This window comes from Leptopilina heterotoma, unplaced genomic scaffold, assembly GCF_015476425.1.
Source record: "Leptopilina heterotoma isolate Lh14 unplaced genomic scaffold, ASM1547642v1 Lhet_221, whole genome shotgun sequence".
Taxonomy (NCBI): domain Eukaryota; kingdom Metazoa; phylum Arthropoda; class Insecta; order Hymenoptera; family Figitidae; genus Leptopilina; species Leptopilina heterotoma.
In genome coordinates, this window is record NW_025110939.1 from 543,540 (window position 1) to 556,746 (window position 13,207).

The 13,207-nt window shown below is 27.5% G+C and overlaps 1 protein-coding gene across 5 annotated transcripts in view; it reads right to left on the reverse strand.

The window, feature by feature from the left end:
• The window catches only part of LOC122502183 (hyaluronidase B-like), a 121,608-nt gene that overhangs the window by 25,846 nt on the left and 82,555 nt on the right, over positions 1-13,207 (reverse strand). The gene's annotated exons all lie outside the window — the stretch shown is intronic.

Below are 13,207 nucleotides of genomic sequence, written 5' to 3' on the forward strand. Positions count from 1 at the left end.
GATTTTATTGTATGCATTTAGATTTTTACATTCTTCATACGTCTTAATTCAACTTTACCAACTTATGACACTTTGCACTCTTTAACTTTAGCGGTCACAAGCTGATTTGAGTTAGGAGTACTCATGTTTGCCTCAACGTCAAACCTCCCGGTTGATATATCTCGATCGCAGTAAAAAAAACATCAGGGGCTCGGCTGTAGCGTCCTACAACAGTCATCCACCTGACTACTAATTGCACTAAACGCAAGTCACTGTATTTCGCCGCCCGAGCTATATCAAGGGTCACAAACATTTTTTGTATTTAACTTGGAATTTTAATTTTTAAAGTTGCAAGTAGATCGGAAAAAGGCTTAATTAAAAATTATGGAAATAATTTAGATAGTGTAATATAAATATAAATAGTACAAATAGATATATATATATATATATATATATATATATATATATATATATATATATATATATATATTACTTGCTTATGAAATGTCTTAAGCAATCACATTTTAATAATTTTATTTTTCAAAAAAGTTTGTACATATTTGAAAATTTATTACTACTTAACAATGAGTACTCTCAATATACTTTTATACTATGTGCTGGTTTTTGAATATTATAATGTAAAATGAAAGATACTACTACTGTTGAGTCTGTTGAGTCTTTCAGAATTTTCGGTGACTTTAATCTCTTTAAAGGTTAAAATTCAGGTAGTTTCATGCAACAAACTGATAAGACAGCCAACTTCAGTATTATAAAACTACTTGCATTTTAAAGAACAAATTCGTTTTTGGATGTAAATCTTTTAAACTAACCTTAAATAGCACAACATTCAAAGGATCTGCTATTAGGACCTTTTTTTGCGAAACTCAATTTACACTTATGAATTCCAAGTTAAAAAAATTCCAATACAAAAAATTTTTGTAAATAATTGTTAGAAATTAATTGTACTAGTATAGAAAATCATTAAAAAAATTATTTTCCTTAAAAAATAAATTTTCTAAAATTTGCATATTCTTGTAGTAAATATATGTAGAAATTTTATAGAATATATTATATTTGCTAGAAAGTTTAGAAATATGTAGGAAAACGGAATAAAATATTCTTCTAATAAAATAATTAAAAACAAATATTCAAAAAAATACTTTCTTAAAGCTCTTATGAATTTATAGCCCTGACAATTTTAAAACAAGAACCTTTCGTCAAAATTTGTGAGCTGTTAACATTTTTGAACTGTAAATTTAAAATTCTAAATATATCGTGTCAATCAAATCAAAAGTAAGGGTAGTTTCAAATAGCCATGCCGGCAAAGATTGTCTATTTTTATACACAAGAATTTTTATTTACTACTTTAAAAGACATTTTGAACAGCAATGAATCTTTTTCTTGTAGAAGCAATAGCATTTAAAGTCAAAATAATTTTCCGAGGTTCTTGAATTCTGTTTTATCGTTATTGTCATAAATATTGAACGTCTTTCGCATTCTCTGTCTTTAAATATGCCTTGAACTAAAAAAATTTTGTATAATTAGAGGAAGAATTGTTACATCTTGATAAGAAAAAATAAAATGTCTTTAATAAATATTGTTCTTATTTAACCAAAAAATGTAATCAAAATCGATTAGTATATTATTATTTATTAACAAAACAGAAAAATTTATTGTAAAACTTGTACAAAAAACCTAAAAAAAATAATATTTATAAGACAAATACATTAATGTAAAAATATATGATAGTTAACAAAATAAATAATGACGAACATTAGAAAATTAACTTTTGAAAGCAGTCGATAAGTAAATTGTAATCGCACGTAAATCCTTGAATGAAAGAGAGAAGGTGAATGGTATTTGTTTATTTTTTAATCTTTCCACACCTGCTTTTCCATTCTGTTATTGAAGAGACCTTGCCTATCACGCAAGTGTACAATTTCGCTAATGACGAGTAGCATTTATCGCAAGCCGAACGAAAAGCGTAAAAATAATCGAAAATCCAACAGTAAATAGTAAAAAAAATATTTTATTCTACTTAAACGGGCATTAGGATTAACACAAATGTTTCCAATAATTTGGACTTCAATGTAGATGAACAACAATGTTTCTATTTGTTGGATGACTTTTTTCTATCCTATTACTTTTAAATGACATTATTCTGATGTTAAAGAGCCCATACAACATTTTTAAAATAATGTCACATTTAATATAAAAAAATGATTATTTTTAAAAATAGAATTTTAAAAACCACCGCAAATTTAAAACTCAACTATTTTATTTTCTCATGAACACTTCGCTTCTTCATGAAAATTTTTATTTTATAAATATAAATTACATTATTGACATGTACCATTATTGCAACTCAATATCAAAGAAGCACAAAAAGGCATTTTTTTAATTTCTAAATTTAAAATTAAAAATAAAATCATTTAAATTCTAATTCGAATAAAGTTAAAAAACAGATCATTCAATGCTTTTTAAAACCGTCTATACAAAGGATATAAAATATTTTGAAGTAAATGTCACTTTAATACCAATAAACTACGAAAAGTAATTTTTCAAAATATTTACAGTTAAAATCTATTAACATTTTAGTTAAATACAACGTATACTGTTATTGACAAATTCAAATCATTACAATCAAACTTTCGTTGTGCAATCAAATATTTTTAATTTAAATTACAATTTGTACAAGTGTTTCATACACTAAATCAACTTTATCTATCTTATTATTAATATTATATCCTTCAATGTCTCTTGTTATTAGCCCATATCTATTTTCTTTTAAAATTTAAATTTAATGGTTTATATTAATGGTTTTGAAACTAGGAAATTGTTTTATTTAATATAAATTGTATGCTTTCTCATTATAATGACAATTAATTTGAAATTTTGATTTACATTCCTATTTCTCTGCTATAATTAATTTTAATTCCAGAAGAAACTTTTATATCAATCTTCCAAGTCAAAGTCTATAAACAAACGAACACTACCTCTTTTCTTAACTGCGGTATGACTGTCCTCATCAGAATATATAAAACTATTTTATTAATTAGTAAATGGAGCTTATCATGAAATGGGAAGAAAAGGCCCTAAAGTGAATTTGTTAGAATTTTTATTTCACAGAATATTATACTCTAGAATAGCAATTTCGCAGAATAAATAATTGTTTAAATATTAGCTTAGCAGAATTTCCATTAAATCGATTATGAATATTGTAGAATTTTCATTCGTAAGAATAGTAATGGCACAGAAATGAAATATGATTGAATTTTAATTGTTACAAAAAGTTGTTTGTCAGAATTTAAATTAAACGGAATAAAAATTTTAACCAATATTAATTTCGGAGCAAGAAAACTAGAAAGAATTCTAATTTAGTAGAATATTTATTTATCTGAATTATAATTTTGCAGAAAGTCAATTTGATCGAATTTAAATTTGTCCGAATATTAATTTATGAGTCAAATTTTCTCAAAAAAATCAAAGTTGGTCATGGGTCTTTCAATTTTTGTAAAACTTGGTATAAAGGTAGTGTTTTATGACAGAAAATTTTAGGAAAAAAAGATTTTTAAAAATTTTCAAAATTGTGGATTTTACCGGGCATTAAATATTAAAGCACATTTTTTTTGAAAAACGAATAACTTATATTCATTTAGTTCGATTTTGTTCATATTTTAGGTAATAATAGTTAATTATATAACAATTTAAAGTGCAATATTAAAGAAAAAAAATCCAAAAATTTGCCCGGAAAAAAGTCAAAAAAAATTTTGATTTCATTTTTTCGGGCATAAGCACCCCTTCGATTTTTTGTAGCTATAATATTTGGATTCGTTATCTTCTCCAGAATTTTTTGCAAAAAAAATCCCTGGAGACTTTAAAACTAACCGAAATATCGAATTTTTGTCTCGAGGTGCACAGATATCGATCTCGCGTAAACACGCCTGAGATGTGCACCAAACGTTTTTAAGCGTGAATTTTCGCATACTAATATGTTTTTGTTAATTTTTAGTAAACAAGGAAGGTTTAAAAATCAAGTTTTGCAATTATAAATTTGTTTTTAAACAATTTTGAATCTCAAAATGTGTATGTAATATATAAGGGGCAAATTTTCTCAAGTGCACCAATGTCAAAATTGCAAGTTGTTAGATCGGGCTAATATTTTCACAGTATTTAGAACTATGAATGAGTACTTAAAACCACCAAGTAATTATGAATTTTTTTTAAAAATTGTAGGGGGTAGGGGGTTGAAGAGTTTGGATAAGTAGATAGGCAGGGAGCGTTCTAACTCAAGATCCCTGCACCGACATGTTACCGACACTTTAGCCCAGACTCAAACCACTTAGCCAAGACTCAAACCATTAGGGGGGGATATTCAGACTGTTATGCTGAGCTGGATATGACGTCATACTTCCAAGAATTGGGGGGGGGATATTGAGATCGTGATTCTTGGAATTTATCAAATTTCTTGGAATTATAACTTCATATTATAAAACAATCCTTGAATTTTCCATAGGGGTTGATGACTCAGAATTTTGGAATTTTTTATTGGTATTTCCTATTTTTTGGGTGCATTCTTTAACGATGACACATAATTTCTTTGTTTTTCGCAAAATGGGGTTGATGACTCATTATCATTGCTATTTCCTGTTTTTGTTTTTTACATGGTGCATTCTTTAACGATGACGCATAATTTCTTTGTTTTTTGCAAAATAGAGGTTGATGACTCATAGTTTTGGATTTTTTTTATTGATGACTCATAATGATTGGTATTTCCTGTTTTTGTTTTTACAGGGTGCATTTTTTAACGATGACACATAATTTCTTTGTTTTTCGCAAAATAGGGGTTGATGACTCAGTTTTGGAATTTTTTATTGATGACTCATTATCATTAGTATTTCCTGTTTTTGTTTTTTACTTATTTTATTCTTGGAATTATTATTTTCGTCTAAATATTGCAAATCACTGTTTATTAGATTCTTATCTAAGGAATTTTTACAAACATTTTCGTTACTTTTCATAAGAATGCTTTTGATCTTACCGCAATTCCAAGAAAACTATAATTAACTTCAGGAAGGAAGAGTAAGGAGACCGAACTCTGTGTAGAAAGCGCTTTAAAAATCTCAGAGAAATATGCACGAAAAGTGCCAGGCTCACTGCGTTCTAGTCGACCTCCAATTAAGTTGATCATGCGCATAAGCTGTGTTGTATCTCTGTTTCTCGTAAAAATTGTGCGAGTGAGATGTAAGATCTAATGTTTACATTTAGCCGGTCTTAGTGAGATACATACATAATTATACAATACATTTCGTTTTAATAATTATTTATTTATTTTATTTAAAAAATGTCGTGTTGTGTGCCAGGATGTAAAGAAAGAAAAAGAGTCTAAAAACATTAGTCTCTTCTATCCTTCTACGGTATGTAAATATACTGTAGTTATAAACACAATTCTTCTTAACCATTTTTGCAAAATTTTTCCCTTTTCATAAATATATTATTAAATTATTTTAAAAATCTAAATAATATCACAATTGTAAATAAATAAATTTGCTTTTAAAATTAACACTGTTTAAACTATGTATAATATTTACCTTGACATAACCACACTTTTCATCTATGTCAACACTGAACTTTAGTTCAATGCGCATAATCGACTTAATTGATGATCAACTAGAACACAGTGAGTCTGGCACTTTTCGTGCATATTTCTCAGACATTTGTAGAAGCAGAGTTCGGTCTCCTTACTCTTCCTTCCTGATTAACTTGAAGGTCAAATAGGTCATATCTCGTGTATATAAAGAGGGCAATTTTTATAAACGAAATCATTCCTGCAGTTTAAGTTGGTTGATGAAAATATTAGCAGAACAAAGTCGTGAAATTCAAGTGCGCTTAAAAAATCTCGTTTTAAAAAAAATCGCTATTGTTAAAAGTTCAATTTTAGTCTGATCGGAGTTAATCATTGTAGTGAAAAAAATTGACAGTTTCAATACAAGTGATAAAAAAGAATTTGGATAAATTAAATGCAGCAATTAAAGTTATGGAAACTGATAAAAGCTCTATCTATTGTAAAGATTTTGTGAAAATTATGAACAATGCTTTTAAAACATTAAGTAAAAAAACTACAACAGAGGAATTAAATTTTTGGATAAATAGTAGTGTAAAAAACATTTAATTACTGAATAAATTGTTAAAAAATGGATCTGTGTCATGTGGAGAGAAAAAAAAGATTTTGTCAATTATTGGACTATTGAAAGCAAATAGCAGAAAGTTTAAGAAACTAAGAAGAACAGGAACTGGTTTATTTAAAAAGGATGAGAGATGGATCAGGTGGGAAGAATTAGAGAATGCTTTCGAGAATAGAATTACAACAGGTGTAGTTATTAATTTAAAACATAAAAATATAGACAGTTTTCTAAGTGATGCAAAGAAAATAATTATTTCTCGATTAAAAAATGCATTTAAAAAGGTGGGAAACATGAAAGTTAATGTTGTTCTTGCGGCAAATTATACTGTTTTAGAAGAAGGTGAGGAAATTGAAGATATTAAATATTTCAATACTAGAAATTCAAAAATTTTAGAATCAACAAATTTTGATGAATGGTTTGATCATAAAATTCGTAAAAAACTTTTTGTTAAGATTGATGATTTTTAACAAAAAAAGTCAGGTTGGTCTTTAAATGAAATTATAAATTTAAGTGTTAATATAAATAAATATGTCCCTCTTGCGGCTGGATACTCAACTTTTATAAGAATGTCAAAATTTATAATTGATAAAAGAGCTGTTATTAATGTTATAAATAATGACAAACACTGTTTTTTATGGTCCATCATTGCACAACGTTATCCAGCTGAAAAGAATAAGGAACGTACAAGTTCATATCCTCACTTTGAGGATACTGATTTAAAGTTTGATGATTTTGAATTCCCTATTTCTCTCAGCGATATTCCAAAATTTGAAAAATTAAACAATTTGAGTATTAATGTTTATGGAATTTAAAAGAAGTAATAAGAAGAATGAAATTGTTCCATTTTATTTAAGTAAAAACAAATCAGACGAACCTACTTATCACTTATTAATGATTGAAAATACAGAACTTGATTTAGATGATGATGATAATAATTTTCAAAATAACAAAGTTTATCATTTTGCATTAATTAATAATTTATCTCGTTTAATAAGTTCACAAATAACAAAAGATCATAATCGAACGTTACTTTGTGATAGATGTTTATGTAATTTTAAATATGAAAAATCATTTAATAATCATAAAATTGATTGTGATTAAATAAACATGTGTCGAGTAATTTTGCCTAATAAAGAGCATAAAATTTAAAAATTTAAAAATTACAGAAATAAAGAAAATGTCCCCTTTGTCGTGTATGCTGACACTGAAAGTCTCTTAGAACCTATAGCAAGTACAAACACAAACACATCAACATACCAAAAACATATCCCGACAAGTTTTGCTTTCTATGTACATTGCAATTTTGATGAATCTCTTTCAGAATTTAAATCATATCGAGGTCCAGATTGTGTTGATTGGTTCATGACAGAATTAAAACAATTGGCTGAAAATGCAAACTCTTATTTTACAAATATTATTCCAATGGAAAATTTAACTATTTTACAACAAATTGAATTTGATACAGCAACAGTTTGTCATATTTGTGAAAAACCTTTTGAAAATGATGACATTAAAACCGCGATCATTGTCATTTCACGGGAAAATATCGTGGTCCGGCACATCAGAGTTGCAATGTAAATTATAAAGATTCGCATGTTGTTCCCATAATTTTTCACAATTTGTCAGGATATGATGCACATTTCATTGTTAAAGTTTTAGCAACGTCTTTTGAGGGTGAAATGAAACTGTTACCAATAAACAAGGAAAAGTACATTTCATTTTCAAAATATGTGAAGGGTACCAAAGTAGTATTAAGATTTCTTGATTCATTTAGATTTATGCCCAGCAGTTTAGACAAATTATCCTCCTATCTTGAAAATGATGAGAAAAAAATTACTAAAAAGTATTGTAAAAATATGGACGAGTTTAATTTATTGACAAGAAAAGGAATATTTCCTTACGAATATGTTAGTAGCTGGGAAAAATTAGAAGAAGGTCAATTGCCAGTAAAAGACTCTTTCTACTTTAAATTAAATGACGCTCATATTTCAGACGAAGACTATGAACATGCTTGTAATGTATGGAAAACGTTTAATTTAAAAACAATAGGAGAATACTCTGACTTGTACTTACAGACTGACGTTTTACTACTTGCCGACATTTTTGAAAATTCTAGAAAAACATGCTTTACAACTTATAACTTGGACGCGTTACATTACTATACTGCCCCAGGACTGGCATTTGACGCTATGCTCAAGTACACAGACATAAAACTTGATTTGTTGACAGATGTAGAAATGTTGCTTTTTATTGAAAAGGGAATAAGAGGTGGTGTTTCACAATGCTCCAACAGATACGCGAAAGCTAATAATAGATTTATGGAAAAAGATTTTAATCCCTTAATACCAGAATCTTATATAATGTATTTTGATATAAATAATCAGTATGGTGCTTCTATGAGCGAAAGTTTGCCATATACAGATTTTGAATGGTTTGAAAATTATAGTAATGACTTTTTCCTAAATATTCCAGATGATTCTCCTGAAGGATATATTCTTGAAGTAGATTTAGATTATCCAACTCAACTTCATGATTCACATAAAGACTTGCCCTTATGTCCTGAACATTTCATACCTCCTCTCCCAAAATGTACAATTCCTAAATTAATTCCAAATTTATTACCAAAGAAGAACTATACAATTCACTATAGAAATTTAAAGCTATATTTATCTTTGGGAATTAAATTAACTAAAATACATAGAGCTTTAAAATTTAAGCAAAAGCAATGGTTAAAACCCTACATTGATTTAAATACCGAGCTTAGAAAAAAATCGAGTAATGAATTTGAGAAGAATTTTTACAAGCTAATGAACAATTCCGTATTTGGCAAGACAATGGAAAATGTTAGAAAACACAAAGATGTTAGATTAATAACAAAATGGGAGGGAAGGTATTGCGCGAAAAATTTAATTGCTCAACCAAACTTTCATAGTTGCACCATATTTGATAAAGATATGGTTATTATTGAGATGAATAAAACAAAGGTATACTTTAACAAACCAATTTACATAGGATTCACTATTTTAGACATATCAAAAATAATAACATATGACTTTCATTACAATTACATTAAAGAGACTTTCAGTGATTCTGCAAAATTACTCTACACAGATACTGACAGTCTTGTTTATCATATTACAGTACCAAATTTTTATAATTATATTAAAAGAGATTTACATAAATTCGATACATCTGATTATCCTGAAAACAACATTTATAATATACCACTTGCAAATAAAAAAATCTTGGGTCTTATGAAAGACGAAAATAACGGTAAAATTGTAGATGAATTTATAGGTTTAAGATCAAAACTATATGCATTTAAGTTATGGGGTGATGAGGAAGCTAAAAAGAAAGCAAAAGGGGTAAAATATTCAACTTTAAAAAAATAGAATTCGATGATTTTAAGCATACTCTCAATGAAAATGAAAACCTGATCCGATCTCAGCACTTTATACGCAGCAAAAAACATGAAGTATTCACTGTCAAACAAAATAAAATTGCTCTCAGTTGGCAGGATGATAAAAGAATTTTGATACCAGGGAAAACTGACACCTTTCCTTGGGGTTACCAACAGCATGATCCAATGGAAATAGATGAAATTGATGTATAAAATGTAAATATTTATTTAAATTGTAGTTTGTATTAGTTCTATACTATTCGCTTTATACAATTTTTACAATAAATTATACTTAAAAAATTGTAATTTATTATAATAAATAAATGTATTTAAAATAAATGTCGTTTCTTATTCATGAAAACAATAAGGTTAGGTTAGAAATAATAATTACAGTGCAATTGATATTTTATAATTTTATTGAGGAAAAAAATAGAATACATTTTCAACTTAAATACTCAAATATTACAGTTTTTGCAGAACCAAGTTTTTAAGTTTATAACATTCTGAAGAGCACAAGTAAAAGTTTTCTTGTTGATTAAATGTTTTGAACAAGTTTTAATACATGTTTCAATGTTTAACTTTTTTAATGAAGGACAATTTAAATCATTCATGTCGATAATTTCAATACAATATTTTTCATCGATTAAGCTTTTTAACCATTTTTTCTTCTCTAAACCTTTAACATCAATTGTCTTTGCTTCTTTAAACATTTTTAAACATTTTAAACATTTTTTTTTTTTTAAACATTTTCTAAAATTTCTTTTAAATAAACGTTCGGTACATCACCAGCATTCCAACGAATACCATGGAAATTATTTTCTAACCAACGATTGATACATTTATATTTGTTTGTGACGCAATTCCATGGACAAGGAGGTTGGAAAACCATATTTATTGGTATTGAATCATTATTTACAGGAACTATAGCTAATTCTTTTAAAACAAACTCATTAATTGGCAATTTGAATCCTTGCACATCTATCAAGTACTGCATTTTTAAATCAACTAATCTCATTACGCGTAAAGAGTTAAATATATATAAGCTTAAAGTTAAACAATTTTTTTAACAATTCCACTGATTGGTTTATATTCAACGATGCGGTCATGCAAAACTAAGCAATAAGCTGAAGTATTGGCGGGAAAATTTTCTTTTGATTCAAATTCTAGGCGGATATCAACTGGTCCACTTTTTAAAGACTCATTTTGTTTTGAACAATCTACTACAACTAAAGGAGCATATTGTAAAAATTCTTTTTTTGATAAAATTGGTTGAGACTCTTTACTATAATAAGAAGCTTGAAAATTTGTAAACATTTCATATAAAGTAGAGTACTGGTTTCTACCAATATTCAGATTCATGTTGCCATAAGGATAACATTGTGAATTTAAAAATAATTTTACATCAGATAAATCACAATGATCAAAGTAACTAGAGTTTTGAACTGTATTATTTTTTCTGTTTCTCTGAAACCCTAATACAATAAATCTAGGTTTCTCTAATTGACTTGAAGTTTTTACACTCCAAATATGCTTAGGAGTAATTGGTAATAAAGGATATTCATACAATTCCCAAGTTCTAAAACTTATTGGAATAGATGGATCTTTTTCAATATATTTTAATAATTTAAACTTTCGAGCATCTCATAATTTTATGTATGGTAATAACCATTCAATTTTTTCAATAACAATTTTAAACTTTTCTAAAGATGCTACTTGCAACACTGCGTTAGCATCAGTTCTTGATCTGATTAAAATAAGCTCATGTTTAGCGTTAATAATGACTTTTTGGTAATCTTCAGCAAAACCAAAAATCATACTCAGAGGAATACAAACATCAAAATAACCTTGCACATTTGTTAAGGTTGGTTCATTAGTGAATTCTAACCAGCCAACATTTTCAAGAAATTTATTTTGACTAGAATCGAGAGAAATATAATTTTTCATTAAACTTGTAAGACCTACATTTTTATTTTTATCAATTTCTACACCATTAAGTTCATACTTTGCTTCTTCAAATAAATGACATATGCCATTAGAAATTAAATTTGTACGCTCTAGAGCTGTTCCATCAGGTTTCACGAGTTTTCCAGTTATGTAAATCGAGCTTTTGCTTGGAAATAAGCAATGATCCTGATTTTGTACCGTGATGCGGATTTCGTCACTATTGTTGTATGTTGATGAGGTGTATAGTTGTTGCGCATGAACTTCATAATGAGCAATAGATTCATCAAAAATTACTGATGAATCAATATTTAAAATTTCCCCTTCCATAGCAAATAATAATACGTTGAAATACAAAGGCACAAATACAAGTAAAACTAAGTTTAAATCTCTTTTTTACTCTCTTCCTTTTTTACAATCTTTAGACCGAGATTTTTCAGTAGTTGCAGGTTCTGAGGTGTTAATCTCTTCAAGATTTGCCGACGACTGATTTGATTCTGGCATGGTGTTTTAATTTTATAACCAAAACCAATTCTTTTTCTATTATTAAAAACAATACCCATTATTTTAAGGATTTAATATGAAGCCTTATTGGTAAAGTTTCCCCTCGAAAATTAACTAAATTTCCGTCTTGGTCTACAATTCGCAATTGAATATAGTCTATTGTCTTGACAGCGACTGGCAAGTAAATGACGTGATTTGGTACTTCCCCTATTTTATATCCTGGTGGAACAATAGGAAAAAATTCATGAATTGTATGGACTTTTTCACCATTAATGTATGCTCCGGTTGTTATATTACATTCTACTCTTAATTAATTTATTTTAATGATTGATACTGGTTGATCAGACTCATGGTATTCTTGAGCTTTTAATTTGCGAGGAGAAAATCCTAACAAACTACCTATAGAATCATTGGGTTTAAAATTAATTTCTTTATCACAATAAGCTGTACATTTCAATGTATTATTGTTTGGTTTGATTCTAAAATTAATTCCTTTATTTTTTAAAATTAAATGCAAAACTTGATCAATATCACTAACTTCATAACTTCCTGTGGGTATAATAATTTCTTCATTTCCTATGTAAAATTTATTTTTCCCAACATCTATATTAGGAATAGAATTAAAAGTTAAAAATTCAACATGACCAAAAGCATAATTTTTAAAATTAGACAACTCTATTGGTGGAAAAAATTGAGATTCTAAGATGGAAGAATTTCCAGACAACGTTAAAATAAGTGAATCGTCCATGATGAGGTCAAATTAATAACTGACATTTAAACCAAGAATATCATTTATTTATATGCAGACTATACAAATCAGGAATATTCAATTGATTACATAAAAATTTAAGACATAAATGTCCGCATACATATGTATTATAGTTTTGCTATCGTTTATGATTATATTTTATGCTACCAACACCAAAATATTTAACAAGATCCGAAGGTGGTCGAAGATTACCGAAGCTATCAAAATATACGATTTTATCTTTATTCTTTTTATATTCACACAAATGTGTACCAGGACCATATTTATCATCTAGATTAATAATTGCAAATTCATTTGCTTTAGGACCACGCATAGGTAGTTCATTTCGCATAAAAACTCTTCGAAAATATGGAATTTTTAAACTTTTTGCAAATTTTAGTAAATCTAAATCTGTTAGCGCACGGTGAGGTAGCTTTACTTCAAGTTTTT